The sequence below is a fragment of the Felis catus genome, chromosome E2, assembly GCF_018350175.1.
Source record: "Felis catus isolate Fca126 chromosome E2, F.catus_Fca126_mat1.0, whole genome shotgun sequence".
NCBI classification, from domain to species: Eukaryota; Metazoa; Chordata; class Mammalia; order Carnivora; family Felidae; genus Felis; species Felis catus.
Genome location: NC_058382.1, coordinates 41360194 through 41373427, shown reverse-complemented (window position 1 = coordinate 41373427; position 13234 = coordinate 41360194). Strand labels below are relative to the sequence as shown.

Below are 13234 nucleotides of genomic sequence, written 5' to 3'. Positions count from 1 at the left end.
TTTGTCCCCAGATAAGAGCTTTGGTGTTTGAATGATCCAGGCAGACTAATCTGAAGCCCCAACATTGCTGAGTAAAACATTCAGCCTTCCCAATCAGTAAACCTAACCAGAACCTGTGGGAAGTGGCATAGCCAATCCTCAGCCCTCTACCCAATAGCACTTGAACAAAGAACACAGCCAGTAGTTGCCCCTGTCTGCAGATCAAAGCCAGTGGCCCATTAGGACCAGGGAATTAGGTGCATAGTCCTGCCTGACGCAAGCTATTCTAACCTTAGTTCCCCTTCTGCTGCCCTACCCAAGCATCAAAGCTAATTCATAGCTCTGCTTCCTGCCAGGTATAATGCCCAATCCTGACCATCTAGAAAGCCTGACAGCAGAATCTGGGCAACTGTGGAACCGATGCTCCAGCTGCACTAGGACGTGGAACTATGCCAATAGCCCTATCCAAATGTTCTTTGCCAGTGGCACCCCCATCTCAACCTAGATCTTCAGCAGTGCCTTGCCCAAAAAGACCCGATAGCAACTCCGCTGCTTAAGGATGCTACCAGATTACATGTCCAGAAGCCCAAGCTGAGCTGAATAGCAAAGGGCTATCTCTGTCAAAGCAAACCTGTGAAGTTTGGAGGGGAAGAAAACTTACTCAAATGAGCAGATACCAATGTAGGGAATCAAGCATTGTGAAAAACCAGGTTAGCATGATACCACCAAAGGAAATTAATAAAACTGCAATAAGTGACCCTAAAAAAAAAAATGAAGCTCTGTGAATTGTCAAAGAATTTTGAAAATCTCTTTGAAAACCTCTTTAAGAAGTTTAAGGTCTAAGAAAACACAGACCTTAAGAAGTTTAGGTCTAAGAAACAATTCCTAAAAGAATTGAGCAAAACAATGAATGAACAAGAAGCTCAACAAAGAGATAGAAACCATTAGAAAGAACCAAATCCCTAGAGCTGCAGAATGCAATGGTTGAACTGAAGAATTCATCGGAGAGCTTCAACATCAGACTTAACTATATAGAAGAAGAAAATCAAAGATCTAGAAGACAGGGCATTTGAAATTTTTCAGAGGCACAAAAAGACAATAGTATAAAAAAAAAGCACATGCAAGAGAAGAAAAACTACAGACTTACAAAAAAACAAAAACAAAACAAAACAATGGAACTTCCAGAAGTTAAAGAAAAAATGAACAGAATGTATATTTAAAGCAATAATGACTAAAAATTTTCAGAGCACAGAGAGAGAAATAGACCTGAAGATCCATGAGGCCCAAGAGATCCCAAATAGGTTTAATCTGAATAGGGCAACACTGAGACACACTATAATTAAAGTGCCAAAAGTCAAAGACAAAGAAAGAATTTTGAAAGCCACAAGAAAAAAAGACAAGTTAGAAGGTAACCTCAGAAGATCATCATATTTCTCAATAGAATTTTTCATGCCAGAAGCCAGTGGGATGACATATTGAATATATTGAAAGAAAACAAGTTGTCAACCGAAATTATATATCTGGCAAAGCTGTCCTTCAGAAATGGAGGACAGAAAATCCTGGACAAACAAAAGCAGAGGGAATTCATCACACTAGACCAGCCTTAGAAGAAATGCTGAAGGGAGTACTTTGAGTCAAAAGGATGCTAAGTAACATAGTAAAAACATGAAGGTAGTGTAAAAGTCACTGGTAATGGTAAATATATAGTCAAACTGAGAATCTTTGTTATGGTAATATTGGTGCATAATTCACTTTAAAAGTTAAAAAAGTACACTAAAAATAACCATAACTACAATCTGTTATTGGACACACAATATAAAAATATGTTAATTGCAGTATCAGTAAATTTAAATATGTGGGAGGGAGTGAAATATAAATTTCACAACACTGTTAAAGTTGTTATCAGTTTAAAATGGGGTGTTACAATTTAAGATATTGTATATATCCTCGTGATAACCTCAAAGCAGAAACCTGTAGTAGTCACATAAAAGATCGTGATCAAGAAGGCAAAGCACACCAATTACAAAAATGATCAAATCACAAAACAAAACAGGATAAGAAGCAAGGAAGAAAAGGATGTACAACAGAAAACACTTAACAAAATGCTAATAGTGAGTCCTTGCCTATCAATAATTACTTTAAACACAAATGGATTAAATTCTCCATCAAAAGACACAGAATGGGTTAACAGATTAAAAAACAAGATGTGATTATATGCTGCCAACAAGAGACTTACTTTAAAGACACATATAAACAGTGAAGGAATCAAAAAAGACATTTCAAGCAAAGGGTAACCAAAAAACAAGCAGCGATGGCTATCCTTGTATCAGACATAATAGACTTTAAGCTAAAGTGGTAAAAAAGAGACAAAGTGGGTCACTATTTAATGATAAAATGGTCAATCCTTCAAAAATATTTATTGTTGGGGCACCTGTGTGGCGCAGTTGGTGAAGGGTCAGACTTTGGCTAAGGTCATGATCTCCCAATTTGTGTGTTCAAGCCCTGCATTGGGCTCTGTGCTGTCAGCACAGAGTCTGTTTGGATCCTCTGTCTCCCTCTGTCTCTGTCACTCGCCTGCTTATGCACTCTTGTGCTCTATCTAAATAATAAACATTAAAAAAAGTACTATTGTTTCATCTTCATGAATCCAACATTCAAGCACCAAAATATATGAAGTACTAATAAAACTAGATGAAATAAACACCAATACAGTAATAGTTGGATATGTTAATATCCTACTCTCAAAAATGGATAAATCATCTAGAAAAAAAATCAGTAAAGAAACAGTAAATTTGGACAACACTATGGACAGAATTTTCTCTGTGTAATTGTTAGGTCCCTTTTATCTAACAAGTGCAGAATATACATTCTTAAGCATACACAGAACATTTTCTAGGGTAGATCATATGTTAGACTACAAACAAGTCATAGCAAATGAAAGACAATAGAAACCATACCAACCATGCCATCTTCTCTGAACACAATGGCAAGAAACTAGAAATCAGTAACAGGAGGGAAACTGGAAAGTTTATAAATACATGGCAGTTAAACTATATTGTTTCTGAACCAATACATCAAAGAATTAAAAGAGAAATTAAAAAGTATTTTAAGACAAATGAAAATAGGAACACAACATACCAAAACTTATGGGATGCAGCAAAACATTCTAAGAAAGATATTTTTAGCTCTAAATACTATGGTCAAATGAATAGATTTCAAATAACCTAACTTTACATATCCAGGAACTAGAAAAGAACAAAGTAAATCCAAGCAGAAGGAAAAATATATATAAAGATTAAAGCAGAAATAAATGGAGAGAACAGGAAAATAATAGATAAGACTAACAAAATTAAGAGTTGGTTCTTTGAGAAGATAAATAAAATTGAAAAATATTTAACTAGACTTACCAAGGAAAAAAGAATGAGGACAAAATTAACAGCAAAAAAATTGTAAATGATAAGAGGAGACATTACAAATGATACCTCACAAACACAAAAAAATCCTAAGAGGCTACTATGAACATCTATACAACAAACTATACATCCTAGGAAAAAATGCATCAATTCCTAGAGATTACAAAATAATGAAGACTGAATCAGAAAGAAATAACAAAGCTTAACAGACCCGTTAGTAGCAAGGAGATTGAATCAGTGAGATTTTATATATATATATATATATATATATATATATATATATATATATATATATATATATATATATATTAATACTTTGGGTGCCTGGGTTGCTCAGTCAGTTAAGCATCCAACTCTTGAGTTTGGCTCATGTCACCATCTCACAGTTCATGAGATCAAGCTCTGTATCAGGCTCTGTGCTGACATGTGGAGCCTGCTTGGGATTCTTTCTCTCCATTTCTGCCCCTCCCCTGTTCATGCTCTTCTTCTTCTTCTCAAAATAAACATTAAAAAAAAAAGCTTAAAATTTTAGGACTAGATGGCTTCATAGGTGAATTTTGTTTGGAACCACAAAAGACCCCCAAATGCCAAAGCAATATTGATAAAGAATAAAACTGGAGGTAATCATAATCTTATATTACAAGATATACTACAGAGCTGTATTAATCAAAACAGTATGATCCTAGTATAAAAATAGACACATAGAGCAATGGAACATAATAGAGAGCCCACAAATAAACCCACCATTATATGGTCAATTAATCTTCAACAAAAGCAGCAAGAATATGCAATAGGAAAAAGACAGTTGGTTCAACAAATGGTGTTGGGTAGACAGCAACATGCAAAAGAATGAAATTGGACCACTTTCTCATACCATACACAATAATAAATTCAAAATGTATGAAGGACCTAAATGTGAGACCTTAAACTATATAAATCCTGAAAAAAAGCACAGGCAGTAATTTCTCTGACATCAGCCATAGGAATGTTTTTCTAGATGTGTCTCCAGAAGCAAGTGAAACAAAAGCAAAAAGAAACTATTGGCACTAAATCAAAATAGAATTCTGTACAGCAAAGGAAAAATCAACAGATCCAAAAGACAACCTATTGAATAGGAGAAGATATTTGTAAATGACATATCTGGTAAATGGTTAGTATCCAAAATACATAAGGAACTTATAAAACTCAACACAAAAACCCCCCAAATAATCCAATTAAAAATGGGCAGAAGATATGAACAGACATTTCTCCAAAAAAAAAAAAAAAAAAAAAAAAAAAAGACATTCAGATGGCCAACAGATACCTGAAAAGATATCAATATCATTCATCATCAGGGAAATGCAAATAAAAACTACAATGGAGGTATCACTTTACATCTGTCAGAATGGCTAAAATTAAAAATGATAAGTGTTGGTGAGGATGTGGAGAAAAAGGAAACCTTATGCACTGTTGGTGAGAAAGCAAACTGGTGCAGTCACTGTGGTAAACAGTATGGAAGTTCCTCAACAAGTTAAAAATAGAATTACCATATCCAGTAATTTCACTACTGGGCATTTATCCAAAGAATACACAAACACCAGTTCAAAAAGATATATACATCCCTATGTTGATTGCAGCATTATTTACAATAGCCAAATTATGAAAGCAGCCCAACTGTCCATCAATAGATGAATGGATAAAGAAGATATGTACACACACACACACACACACACACACACACACACACACACACACAATGGATTATTCAGCCATAAGAGATGACATCTTGCCATTTACAACAACATAGATGGACTTAGAGAATATGCTAACTGAAATAAGTCAATTAGAGAAAGACAAATACCATATGATTTCACTTATGGGTGCAATGTAAGGAACAAAACAAATGAATAAAAAAATAGACAAACCAAAAAAAAGACTGATGGTTACCAGCAGGGAGGTGGGTGGGGGCATGGGTAAAGTAAGTGAAGGGGATTAAGCATACAATTAATATGATGAGCGCTGGGTAATATATAGAAATGTTGAATCATTATATTGTCCACCCAAAACCAATAAAACATTGTATACTAACTATACTGGAAGTAAAATAAAACTTAAAAATAAGTGAAAGGATTATACCCCATGATCAAGTAGGATTCATCCCTGGGAATAAAGGATGTTTCAACATATGGGAATAAATGGAATAACTAACATTAATAGAATTGAAGACAAAAAATTATAGGATCAAGTCAATAGGTGAAGAAAAAGCATTTCACAAAATACAACATTCTTTCATGATAAACTCTAAACAAATTAGGCATAGAAATAACATACTTCTACATAATAAAGGCCATACATGACAAGCCCACAACTAAAATCTACTCAGTGGTCAAAGTTTTAAAGCCTTTCCTTTATTTACTCAGTGTTGAAAATTTTTTATTTCATTTGTTTTAATCTGTATTTATTTTTGAGAGAGATAAAGAGGAGAGATAGAGAGAGCGTGTGCATGAGTAGGGGAGGGGCAGAGAGAGAAAGAGACACAGAATTCAAAGCAGGCTCCAGGCTACAAGATGCCAACACAGAGCCCAATGTGGGGCTCAAACTCATGGACAGCAAGATCATGATCTGAGCCCAAGTCGGACACTCAACCAACTGATGAGCCACTTGGGCACACTTCAGTGGTGAAAGTTTTAGAGTTTTTCCTCTATTATCAAGAACAAGACTACACTAAAACAAAACAATGACAACCAAAGAAACACAACAAGGGTGCCCACTTCTATTCAACACAGTACTCAGGAAATAATGACATCAGAATTAAAAAGAAGTAAAATTGTCTCCATTATATAGTTTTATATATAGAAAATACTGACCACTGTTAAATGTAACGAACAAATTCAGTAAATTTTCAAGATACAAAGTTAACATACAGAAATCAGTGTTTTTACACATTTATAGTGAACTACCTGAAGGAGAAATACATCTCTTTTACAATAGTATCTAAAACAGTAAAATACTTAGAAATTATCTTGAAGCGAAAGATCTCTACACTGAAAACTATGAACCAATGATTAATGAAATTGAAAATGACATGAATACATGCAAAGATATGGTGTTCATGGATTGGAAAAATTATATTGTTAAAATGTCCATACTACCCAAATCCATCTATAGATTCAGTGTAATCCTTAACAAGATTCCACTGTTTGTTATTTTTCCCACAGAAGTGGAAAAAATAAAAATTTGAACCACCACACAAAGGACCTTTAATAGCCACATCCATCTTGAGAAAGAAGTCAAAATTGTGGATGCTGGAGGCATTGCACTTTTGATTTAAAGCTATATTATAAAGCTAAGCAATCAAAACAGCATGGTGCTGGCATAAAAATCAACACATAGACCAATGGAGCAGAATCAAGAGCCTAGATATAAACCTTTGCATATACAGTTAGTTACTATTTGACAAGGGAGTCACAAGTATTCTAAATAGAAAAGACCATCTCTGCATTAAATGGTGCTGGGAAAGTTGGATATTCACATGTAGAATAATGAAACTATATCCTCATCTTCCACCACTCACAAACAGTAGCTCAAAATAGAGTGAAGACTTAAATGTAAGAAGTGAAACCATAAAACTCTTAAAAGAAAATGTAGGGGAAAATTCTTGACATGGATCTTGGCAACGATTTTTGGATAGATTACTAAAAGCACAAGAAACAACAGAAAATAAGTTGGACTGCATCAAACTTGAAAGCTTCTCCCCAGCAAAAGAAAGAGTCAACAAAATGAAAAGGAAATGTGAGAAAATATTTGCAATCATCTGTCACAGTAAGAGGTTAGTATCCAAAATATATAAAGAACTACAGCTCAGTAGTAAAAACAGCAGCAGCAACAACAACAACAAAATCCAATTTAAAACCGGGCAAGGGATCTGAACAGATCTTTTTCCAATGAAGACATTTGAATAGCCAAAAGGTACCTGAAAAGTTATCAGTCATCATTAGGGAAAGGCAAAACAAAACCTCAATGAGATATCACCTCATGCCTGTTGGAATGGCTATCATTAAAAAGACAACAGGTAACAAATACTGGTGAGGCTCTGGAGAAAAGGAAACGATTGTGCACTGTTGGTGAGAATGTAAATTGATATAGCCTCTATGGAAAATAGTATGGAGGCTCCTCCAATAGTTAAAAATATAAAAATAGTGTCAGCAATTCCACTCCTGGGTATATAGCCAAAGGGAACACAATCACTATGTTGAAGAGATATTTGCACTGCTGTATCTATTCCAACATTATTTACAATAGTCAAGACATGGAAATAACCTAAGTGTCCACTGACAGGTGAATGGATAAAATATATATGGCATATATATGCAATGGAATACCATTCAGCCATAAAAAAGGAAATCCTGGGGGCGCCTGGGTGGCTCAGTCGGTTGAACGTCCGACTTCAGCTCAGGTCACGATCTCGCGGTCCGTGAGTTCGAGCCCCGCGTCGGGCTCTGGGCGATGGCTCAGAGCCTGGAGCCTGCTTCTGATTCTGTGTCTCCCTCTCTCTCTGCTCCTCCCCCGTTCATGCTCTGTCTCTCTGTCTCAAAAATAAATAAACGTTAAAAAAAAAAAAAAAAAAAAAAAAAAAAAAGGAAATCCTGCTGATCGAATCAAATTGAATCGAATCCAATTCAATCCAGTCCAATCTGGATAGATTTTGAGGGCATTGTGTTAAGTTAAATAAGTCACACAGAGAAAAACAAATACTGTATTGGCCTCATTATAAGTGGAATGTTAAAAAAAAAAATCATAGAAAAAAAGATCACATTTGTGGTTAGAGGCAGGGGGTCAGGATGGAGGAATTGGGTACATATGTTCAAAACATACAAATTTCTACTTACAAGATGAGTAAGTGTTGGTGATGTACCATATAATAACTATAGTTCACAAAGCTGTATGGTCTATTTGAAAGTTACTAAGAATAATCCTTAAAGTTCTCATCACAATGAAAAAAATCATTTTGTAAGTATATGAGGTAATAAATGTTAACTTATTCTGGTAATCACTTCACAATACGTATGTATGTCAAGTCATTAGGCTATACACCTTAAACTTACATGGTACTGAATGTAAATTATATCAATAAAACGGTGGGGGGGATACATGCAAATATCCCTTATTGAAAGAAACATTTTCAAACCTTTTCACATTCAAGCCTCTCCTGATGGCAGGAGCCCCAACCTTTTTTGTATCCGACATAAATACATATGCACAGTTCACATTATACATCTAACTTTTCAGTTTTGGCACAATAACTTATTTGTGCAATTTAATCCATATTTATATAAGATTGTATGAATTGAGTTATAGATTGTGTTTTATGGATTGAGTTTGTGGATTTTAAGTGTTTATTCATTTTGCATTCTCACTTTTCTTTTCAAAAATATAATCTGATACATCTGTTTTCCAGAACTCACACACTTTTGCTGGCTCTTGACAATATCATTGGTCCTGAGCATCCTAGAGGACGCATCTGCTCTAGAGAGAAATAGGACATTTTCAGGGAGTTGCATGGAGTTCTTTGCCCAAGGAACAGACAGCTAGTGAGGGCAAGGAAAAGAGTGATTTCTTGAAAGATGAAGGGAGGTAGGCAAGGATCAGGACAGTCAGGGGATTGTATGTCAAACTGAGACCTTTGGTCCAAAAAAAAAGGACAGCCATGGAAGATTTTTGAAGCAGAGAGCGATAAATATAGTTGCAGTTTAGAAAAATAATACTGGTTGGTGGCTTGGAGGATACACTGGAGATAGGGGGTGGTGAAGAGGCTGCTGTAAATCTCCAATTCAGGGAATGACAAGGAGATGGAAATCAAGGGGAGTCCTGAGGATGAGACAGGAGGCAGGTCCACAGAGCAGGATTTGGGCCATGCTGGGTAGGGGACTGTTGGTATCAGCATTTATGTGAGGTGTGGAAACCTCTGTAACAGCCACATTGCAGGGATTCCTTCTCCTTCCCAGGCTGTAACCAGAGGCTGAAGGTATCTATTAGCACCATGGACCTTTTCTTTTGGAGGAAGGAAAATGGGAGAGCCAGGAATCTGACCTATGGCCCTGGCTGGTCAGAGGCCTGCAGAATGTGTTTGTTAAAATGTCAGCAGCCATTTCGTCCGTGGGAAACATCTTTCTTTCCCAGCCCCTGGCATGTGCGTACCCCAGGAGGGAGCCCAAGGGTCATGGTGATGCCAGAGTCCTTGTTGTTCCTGAGTCTGAAATATGGAGGTGGGAAACTCTAGAACTGATGAGCACAAACAGCATGAAATGAGCACAGCAGATGCATGAACAGAGAGAGCATCATGTTCTCAGACAAGAGGTCTGTCATCCATGTTAAATGGCAGAGGTAACCACGAGGGATGATATTGACACCAGCTAATATATATTCCCCTTTTGCTATGTGCGTGGCATTGTGCTAAGCACTTTATATGTGATTTCTCATTAAGTTGCCACGACTTCATAAGGTGGGTTCAGGGAGGATGGGGAATAGGTCAGGGATAGACAGAGCTAGGGTTCTTACCCAGCTGCCAGTTCTAGCACTCACTCTCATGAACTTTTCCACAACTCTTGTTCTTTTGATTCATCTAACTCAGTGGTTCTCCACCAGTGATGATTTTTCACGCTGCTCCCCCCTTCCCAACAGTGGAAATTTGGAAAGATCAGAGACATTTTTGATTGCCACAACTAGGGGAAGGGCGTTGCTACTGCTGTCTAGTAGGTAGAGGCAGTGATGCTACTCAGCGCCTTACAATGCACAGAACAGCCCCTAAAAGAAAAAATTATTCAGCCTAAAATTCAATAGTTGAGATACCCTGACCCCGTGACTGGGGCAAGATAAGTATCCCAACAATATGTATGCAGTTTTGGAATGAAAAAAGTTTATTCCAACCCCTTCCTTTCTTCATTCAGTGTTTATTCATTTGTTTCCTCATTCAAGAAATTGCAACCCTCTCCTCAAGGTTTTAATACCTTCTCTAATATAAACAGGTGGCTCTTCTTGGCTTAGTGTACCTTCTAATTGGAAAGAAAAAAATCACACCCCGTTGTTTTCACCTGGTTGATAACCAAACAGGAAGAGATGATGTTCTCTCTGAAAATAATTGTGTATATGTTGGTACTTTAAAATACATTACAGTTTGGGGTGTTAGTTGGGAAGTGTAAGGATAGTGTTGATCCCAAAGCACCATGTGTGAGTTTGTGTGTGAATGTGTGTGTGTGTGTGTGTGTGTGTGTGTGTGTGTGTGTGTGGTAGACACCCTAAGGAAATCAGTCTGATCCCAGAGAAAACAATTAGAACCATGTGGTTTTTCATTCACCACTGTTTTCAGAAGCACTGCCAAAACATTTGCGATAAAGACAAAGGGGTCATTCATGGCTAGCAGCCCACACTGGAGGAAAGCTGAGTCCCCTGGATGGAGAAAGGCAGGCAGCCTTCTGGCTCCCACTGTTAGGGCTTTATTAGCGGGGCAAACAAAATTTAGAGAATCAATGAGGAGGCCAAACACTGCTGCTGGTCAAAGAGGATTCCCCCAAGATAGACCCCCTCCATGCCTCAGGAGAGCTTGGCATACAAGGATCCCCTACCTAATTAGTGCCCTTCTAAATGTGTAAAGAAAGAAACCCACGAAGAATTTCTGTGACTATTTAATTATGGTTGGGTCTCTTTTGTCTTAAAGCAGACTACAGTCTGCTAGTCTAATGCAGTACCAAGGGGAAGCTTTACAAAGTCTCCTAATGAGTTGGCCTCCCTGTGTTTCTGTCATTCCCCGAGGGTGAGAGAATTATCTGTCCCAAAACTGACCAAAGCAACCTATTCAACTGTAGGAACCTCTAGAGGTAATGAGACTCACATCAGCAGAGCAATTCAAACCTGGGCAGGCAGAAAGCCTGTTGGCATGGAAATACAGAATTCAAGAATGAAATTCAGAGAGAAGAGGATTCCACTAGATTTAAGGTGCTTTCAAGATTGGGGTTTTAAGCTTATAAACAAACAAGTCCTATGTATAAACAATGCCTGGTAGAGTATAGGAGCTTAATGTTTACCAAATGATCAATTAATTAAAGGGACCAATGAAAGAATAATTTTGTAGTCCCCAGGCCCAGGGATACTTGGTGGTTAAGCATAAATTCCCTATACTAATGCAAAGATTCTTCCATGAATTTAAGTTAAGGATCAAATCTTCATTTTAAGTTGGTCTTGGTCATAAAAAGAGTCCTTGGCTTCACGGGACCAATGGCCTTTCTTTCATCTCTTTTATATACTCTTGTTTTATACACTTTAAACTTCAGGGAAGATATTTGGGGAACAGTAATTTTGAGATCTTAGGAAAAAACAGCCCAAACCCAAGAAAACTATTCTTTCCCTTGGAGAAGATTACTGGGTAAGTGCTGAGTTGTAACAACTTGCATAGAAAGCTGAATATAAAATCCTAAACAAAGGGCAGTCAAACCCAGGGCAGCATTTTAGGCAAGGAAATTTCCTTCCCTTTTTATTTAAGGCAAAGTGGCTCAGCAGGATGTATGGAAAGTGAAGTTGAATGATGTGAGGTTCAGAGGTTTGCATATGTTCTCCTGTTCTGCCAATGACTTGGAAGGTGGCCTTGAGGAATGACTTCCTCTCTGAACCTCCATTTCCTCTTCTGCAGAATGGAAATGGTACTATCTGCCTAACATAACATTTTTGAATACCACATAAGAGATTACCCATGAATGCTATTTAAGGATTATATAACTCTATAAACTATTTTATTGTCTTCTTTTTATGCTTATTTCAACATCCAACAACCAACAGCTTTTGAGCTTGCAAAGTACCTCTGCTATAACACCTCACTATAGAAATCCTGTCACTTTTCTATTAACTTCTTGAATTTGAATAAAATTATATAGTAATAAAATTTTCATTAACTATCAAAATATCTATATGGTAATGTTTCATTTATAGCTATAGTCAAAATAGCAACGAAATGGGTGAAAAGGCTATGGACCAAGAGAGAGGGAACATGAGAATTGACATATTCTTTTTTTCTTCTTTTTTTTCCCCCTTCACTTTTTTTTTCTCTCCCTCACTTCCTTTCTTTCTGTGCTTACATGGCCAAGGTATGTCTCATGATGCAAAGTAAATAAGACTGATTCCCTCATGTCAAGGACTTCACAATTTATTGGTGGTCAAAGTCATCAAGATGAAATGGAATTGAAACAGAGTATCAAATACATCCCCAAGATGCTGGGGTGAAGTGAGATGTCTAGGGAGGCTTCTTGGAGAAAGAAATGCCTACTTTTGATTTTAAAGGGTAAGTAGGAATTTTGGAGGAAAGAAAGGGTGAGAATTCAGGCCAACAAAACCTCTCATGTTTCCATAAAATTAAAGGGAAAAGTGTTTGTAAGCATCTGCTAGGAAGTAAGACAAAAAATACAGAGAGAGATGCCTCATTTGGAAGGGTTTTCCCAGTCATGAGGTGTTTTGATTTCATTCTAAGGAACCACACAAGACCTTAAAATCAGGGTAGTGATGTGATTCAATTGTTATTTTGATTTGAAAAATCATTCTGTCATCTACTGGAGATAGGATAGGAAGGGAGAGACTAGAGGCAGGAAGAGCAATTTGGGGGCTGTTACAATGTCCTTAGTGAAGGTCACTGGCCAAGATGCAGACCAAGAAAGGGAGGAAAGAGACAAAGAGGGCATCTGAGTGCTTCAGTGGTGGCACATTAGACAAGACCAAATGAAGGGCTATATACAGGGTCAAGGGAGAGCAGAGGGCTTCTTTGTTCTGCTCTACATCAAGCTTTGACCTCAAGCAAATCATTCTGCCTCTTTTAACATTAT

General features: G+C 37.0%; 2 long non-coding RNA genes across 2 annotated transcripts in view; one reads left to right on the top strand and one right to left on the bottom strand.

Moving 5' to 3' along the window:
* The window catches only part of LOC109494907, an 801993-nt gene extending 799389 nt beyond the window's left edge, over positions 1-2604 (top strand). Inside the window, exon 16 of the long non-coding RNA XR_006590427.1 lies at positions 336-2604. This is a non-coding gene — a long non-coding RNA (uncharacterized LOC109494907). The remainder of the gene's footprint in view (positions 1-335) is intronic.
* The window catches only part of LOC111558022, a 56929-nt gene that overhangs the window by 9299 nt on the left and 34396 nt on the right, over positions 1-13234 (bottom strand). The gene's annotated exons all lie outside the window — the stretch shown is intronic.